The sequence below is a fragment of the Otolemur garnettii genome, unplaced genomic scaffold (genome assembly GCF_000181295.1).
Source record: "Otolemur garnettii isolate 467f Iridium unplaced genomic scaffold, OtoGar3 scaffold00131, whole genome shotgun sequence".
Taxonomy (NCBI): Eukaryota; Metazoa; Chordata; class Mammalia; order Primates; family Galagidae; genus Otolemur; species Otolemur garnettii.
In genome coordinates, this window is record NW_003852526.1 from 3,031,791 (window position 1) to 3,038,661 (window position 6,871).

Genomic DNA, 6,871 nt, shown 5'->3' on the forward strand with positions numbered 1-6,871 from the left:
ACATTGTTATAGCAGTTCCAAAATGGCCTAAGGCAAAAAAAAAGCCCATTACTTTATGAGATTTCATTTCTTCTGTGGGAAAAAAAGTTGTCTTCTATGGAAAATCTTATAAAGAACTAGTTGAGCAGTTGCAGCAGCCTCATTTCTTGGATCACATTGTTCAGGGCTGCCTTGTATAAGATTCAGGACACAGTCTCACAATCCCCACAAAGCACTCTGCTGGTCACTCCCAGTGGGGCAAATATATGTGAAGAAACATTATTTTTGCCATCAGTAGATTCAGAAAACTAATTGCATGTGTTTAAGGAGGAAGAAACCCCTGTGATCTGAAATGAACCAGCTTCAAGAAAGAGGTAAATGTTGAAATGAGATTTGAAATGGGAATAAGAACTTCCTACATTAATTCTAAAACTTTAAAACCTTTGTTTTTAGCCTAGATAAAATTATCTGCTTACTCTGGCTTTCCTTAAGTTAGGTATTCAGGAGAAAGGAAGGTTAAGGGACAAATACAGAAATAGATACAGTACCAACCATAATTATAATCAGGTTGAACAGAATTACTAAATATAGTAATTCATACATCAAAGAACTCGTAAGAACTACTGAATAAGCACCTTTGGTGTGACCTGAGTTTCTTTAGGCAGGCCTTCCCAGCATGTGGGGACTTGTAGGGTGGTATTAATGGTCATGTCTCAAATTTCCTGCAGAGGAGACAGATTCAGTCCCACAGAAAATCACCCTCAGCATCTCTGCCCAATTTCCAATGTTGGAAAGGGTATTTCCAACATTTTCATAAACAATCTTATCACTGTCAGGTTGTGGCCCAATTTGCAAAGTCAAACCCGGAGAGAATTCAGTGGAAGTGCTGATGCTCATGTCAACCCTGCTGCTCCTCATGGTTCCCAAACTGCAAACACTCAAGCTGCCCACATGGCATGGCCTCCTGAGAGCTGAAGTCCCTCTGTATTTCAAGAAGTAAGAAGAATGTCTCTCCCTGCTATGAGCCAACCATTATCACTTTAGAATGAAGACAGAATTGTCTCCCTGCTTGCGGTTCCTTGTATCCTGAAGTTACTTAAGAAGATAATTTCTTCACCTTCTATTTGGAGCGCATTGGTGGAAGTCCATTCTCCATGCATCTCTCACTTTTCTGCATGTCTTGTGACCAAAGGCACTGGTTACCTTTGTTCTGAATCATCTTTTTAAGGATGTTTGTCTGTATAGCCAGCAGCCTTGGAAAATATTGTCTTACTCTGAAGCAAATGATAGATTTGTTTATTGTCCTCTGTGGTAAAAGCCAGGAAGGCTTTCTTGCTATTATAAAAGATTTAGGTTCCCTAAGTTTAGGGTTCTTCTCCTGTAACAAACTCCACTGCATACTCAGACTTCACCTATCCCTTTTTGCATCTCCCTAGGGGAACTGGAGCAAGGGGTAATCAGTTCAAACACTCTGGCTACTGTGCCATGACTAATAATGACCTTTGTCTCTAACCCGGAAGTCTCATTTCTTCTGCCAGCATCCATGAAACTGAGACAAATTAAGTTGTTAGCTTGCAAGCAGGGTAAGATCACAAATGCTTCACAGTTGTTGACACTCCTCTCTCTGGAAAAATCAGACAGAAGTCCTTGGGCAAAAATCCCTGTTTAAGGTAGACACTGTGCTATCTTTGGTTACTCTTCCTAGGTGGCCACCAGCTAGTCAGAGCAGAGTGCAGGAGCTGGGGCCTGGCCATTTCTACTCAGTAAAGGACTTGATCTCACAGACAATCTTTGCTCCAAAGCTCCTTGTTGGATTGGCTGAGGCTTTGCAAATCTGTAGTCTTTCCCTGCCCAATGCAATTCCTCTGACGTTTATCTTTTGCATGGGTTACCCCAGTAAATTGCTTGTACTTCCAACCCAACTGATATGCTTGTCTAAGGGCACAGATACCAAAACAAAATTCTCTTCTTCCTCTGAAAGCACCCCATTTGAAACAATTCATATACATTATCATCTCACAGGCCCACCCAAGTTCTCCCAATATTACAAGATATGTTAAATCCCACTTTAGGCCCCAACTAAAAATTCCATTGAATAAAATAGACACAATATAGCTTTGTGTACTAAAAATCATTGTTAGGACATATTAAATGCATGAAACCCTATTCTAAGATTAACATTTATAATACATTTATGTAAGATCCAAATACTAGCCTTAAATGTAGATATTTACAGTAAATTAGTATGTACTTTTAAGTATAAGATACCATTAATTGAAGCATGCCCTAAGTATTTTTAAGAAAACAAAAGATGATCAATTAATCTATGACACAATGCTAAAATGCTATCTACTGTAAAACAAATTCCAAGTTCAGAGATATTAAAATGTGAAAAAAAATATGCATCTTAGATTCATTTAAATGGAGTATTAGGTGATTTTAGAGTTTTTCTGGACTCAGATCATTTGCCCATTTCCAAAACCTTCAGTGCATATTACTATAGGAAAAGTCTCAAATTCCAGAATGATTTTGCTTATCATGCAGCAATTCACAAATGGAAAAATTTAATTTCATTAATAACCAAATACTCAACATGAATCAAGTGATTTTTTTAAAGTTTCAAGTTTAGTAAGTATATAAAAGTGGGTTTATAATATAAAGTGGCACATAATAGAATACATAGCATTCTTTTCTTGAAACTTTCCGTAATGTGAAAATTAATTAAATCAATCTTCTGACTCATGGGGTATGCCATTTCTAATATTAGACTTGGACTAGAATTAAGATAACATTGAGTATCAACCCCTTATTTTTCTAAAGAACACCATGAAGCCCAGGAGGAGAAGTGTATTTTCTTACAGGTGGTTAATGATAGAGCAGAACCTTCCGTGATGAACCCAGGGTTCTCTCACTACCTCACCATGCCAGGCTCCAGACCTTCACTCTCAACTTGCACAAGACCTTGTAAGGCTGCTCAGAGAAAGAGCATCTTCTTCCCTTCACACAGACATGAATGGTCTCTTCATTGTCATAGTAATATCAAAGCAAACAAATAACAGAGGCCTAGATTAAAAAACACAGAGAGAGAGAGAGAGAGAAAGAGAGAATGCCTCTATGCTATTTATTTATTTATTTATTTATTCTTCCTTAACCATGATCTGGTAGGAAATGGTTGGGATCTGCCATCCCCATGAAAGAGATGACACTGTTAGAGTTAGGGAATTTGTGGACAGAGTGTATACAACAGTCTTCCTTTCTCCACAGCAGGTTCTCAGGAGGACCCAACCATGATGGAGCCATTGTGAGGTCAGAGAGATGATGATGAGTCTCAGAGCCAACTCTAATTCTCATCTTCCACCCAGAAACTCATGGTTCATGAGCTCTTGGAAACCGAAAATTTGGCTATTCCACAGGGGTATCAAAGAAGTTTGGTGAAAGCTTGTCTTACATTCAGGACAAATAGAAAAGAAAATGTCAAGGTTGTCTTTAAACATTTCTTCTTCTCTCCTTTGTACTCAGTTTAGTCTGCTCTGACAATAAGAGGCATCTGCCAGCCTCTCACTCTCCCCTCTGTGAACTGGGGTCACTTGATCCCACAGGATGGTACGGATGCCACCAAGAGAGGGACCCAGCTGACAGCCAACTTCTGACTTCCCTCTTTTTGAGAGCAATATTAACATTTTTAAAAGGAAATTCCATCACAAAGAAACATCAAGAACTAGATCTTATAGAATCAAAATGACATTGATCAAATCAAAAAGAAAAATTTACAGAACAGATAGAAATGAGAAGGATGAGCACCCAGATCTCCGATAACAGACTGATTTCTTTTTCCCAACTTTCCCATTCCTCTATCTTGGACAGCAAAGTGCTGGGTAACTAAGCTCACTGAGCCATACAGAGCATTCTTTTCATGACACAGCATCTAGCACTGACATAAAGGCATTTATTAAACATTTATCAAATGCCTGTGAGGGACCAGGTACTCAGCTATTTCTCATATACCTTTTCTCATTTAAAGTAATGCCCGCAGCAACTTTGTGAAGTACTCATTCCTATATCACAGGTAAGGGAACGAGGGCACAAAAATCGTAACAAACTGATTGAAAAGCCCACACCTGGTAATTTTGGGTTACTACTCATCATGCCTTCTTACAAAAGCAGGTCAGTGTGGTTTTGCTCATGCTTAGGGGTAGAAAGAAAAAAAAAAAAAAATATATATATATATATATATACACACACACACACACACACACATATATATATTCCTGTCTAAATTATAAACCCTGTGCCTAAAATAAAAATTTCAAATCCATAGGCTTCCCACCAAATGTAGTCCACTCTAAACAGGATTTACTTAGGGTTTTTCCAAAGCCAAAGGCTAAGTAATGTCATCCAGATTTGTAATGACTACAAATCAGTCTGTTCACTGTATGTATGAGAAGGTCCACAAGCACTTGGAGACAGAAATGCTGTTTTCCCCCTCCTAATTTCTACAATAATTGAAATAGGCTACAGATCAGAGATCAAAATATTGCTGTGTGATGGATATGGCATGGAAATGTGACAACCATAGCCTTCCTAATAGCCAATGTCAGAGTTTGATTGAATTTCCAAGCTTCTGCTCCAGCCCTAACTCTGACCTACAGAGTCTGCTGCTGTCATCCAGCTGATGGTAGGGGACAGGGGTGGGGGGGTGGGTGCTGTTGCTAACCAGGCAAATCCCAAAGACAAAGAAAAAGATGAGCTCTGTGTGCTCAGTTCCTTGGCCCAACCTCAGCACTCCTCCACCTCCTCCTCCAGGGTGCTGGACAGAGGCCTTGAGTGTTATGTTCATTCCTGTCCCTCCTGGTGAAGCTGTGAAGTCTCAGAAAGGAAAAAAAAAAAAAAATATATATATATATATATACACATACACACTTAGAAAGGAAAAAGGAAATGCCCAGCAGTGACTCGAGATTAAATGAATTAAAAAGCCAGTGGTTTTATTTATATCTCAGAATAAAGGAAAGCCACAGTGATGACTCAGCAGGCACACAGCTCACATGTGCACAGGTGGAGAGAAGAAGGAACAGGCCAGAAAGGGTGTGGGAGGACAAAGTAGGCTCTGTGTTTGATTACACCAGCTCCTCTTAAAATGTGAGTGAAAAAAGAGAGGGGAAAAGTCATGATTTAAAATAATCAATTGTCCCACAAAGCTCTCCCTCTTCCCTCCCTGCTCTGGGAAATCAGGCTCAGTGCTCAGGTGACAACTGGAGGCTGGAGGCCCCACAGTGAAAATGTCAGCTTCTCAGCTGCTATGGGGGATTTAGGTCTCAGGGTTAATTTCTCAGATTTGGAGTCACCACTACCAAGCCAAAGTCCTAAAGGCCATCAGAATTTCATAATCAAATATGAACACATCACTTTTTGTGTTTCTTAGTTCCTTAGCAATAAAATTATCGAATTTTGCAACTTTAACCTCCAAATAACCAAAATGCTCCCACCCAACCACCAAAACTATCTAGACCAGCCTCCAACCTTCATCTCAGTTGTGCTATATCAGAGGCATGTGTAGAACTCTCTTGTCTCAAGCTCCTCACTGGAAATGATGCACAAACTATCATATAAATATTTATTGAATGCCTAGTGGCTGGTAGCTTGCACCATTCTAGGCAGGGTAAAGAAGAAACTAACTAGGGTCTCTGACTTCATGGCCTGTACAGCATAAAAGACCTTTCTGACTTTCATCTGTCCATATCTCATCTATTCCTAAGGGTCCCATTCCCAAGCCACCGCATTCCACAGAGACCTCCCACCTTCAATCCCAGGATAATCACCTGCCTTCACACTTAGCCTGCACATATTCTGAGTTCCTGAGCCAAGTCAGCTAAAGGCTCCAGGTCCTTCAAAGCCTGAGGAACTGCTGGAGTCTGAGTAATCCTTGGTCCTCATTCTCTTACTGTCAGGAGTTTAACCTGAGTTATAATTTATGATGTCCACAAACGGTTTTGAGGATGGGGGGCAGGGAAGAGGTCTAACCATCCTCTGAAATGATATGCAAATTTGTACATATACAAGTTTTGACAATGAAGTTCTCAAACAGCCTAGAACAGCCTCAAACAGCAACTTCATTGCTGAATATCACCACAGTCACCTTCGAAGTACTCCCTTGACTTGCTAGGTCTGACAATTAAGTTTGTGAACTTGCTATCCTGTGCTTACGTTGGCAGCACTGTACAAACAGCTCAGTAAGGTTTCATTACCTTAGTATATCAGCATCTCATAGCTATACTCATGTTGACATGTGGTGGTGTCTTGCTGAGTGGCTGTTAAATATTGTTACCTGTTTTTATGCGAGGTACAATGACAGCTCTGATTGTCATTCCAGGAAAAGAGCTCCAAAATTGCTTTGATGTGTGGACTAGGTGCTGGCCTTGGTGCATAGCTTTGCAAGCAGGGTACTTCGAAGGTGAATGTAGTGATATTCAGCAATGAGGTCCATAGCACTTTTTCTGGGATGAGTTTGTGAACTTAACTGTCAGACCAATGCTGCTTCCTGAGAAAGCAGGTAAAGGATTCTGAAAGGAATGCTAGAATCACTAAGTCAATATCTTCCGCTTTACTAAATTTTGAGCAATTATTTCACTTTCTCAGTCATTGCAATGAGGCTGTAGTCATTTTACTCCAACTCTACTTTCTAACAATAAACAGTGTATTTCCAGCAATATACCTTTTTTTGTTGTTAGGTGCCATTAAAAAATGTGAATGTAAAGTCCAATGGTGGTTATAAGAGAAATTTTACTTATTTTAATATGTAAATTGCCCAAGGGCTTAAACTAGCTTGATATCATTTTACACTATGTGGTGGAGGAGAAACTTGGGCACTTAAATAGAATAAGTGGTAATTAAT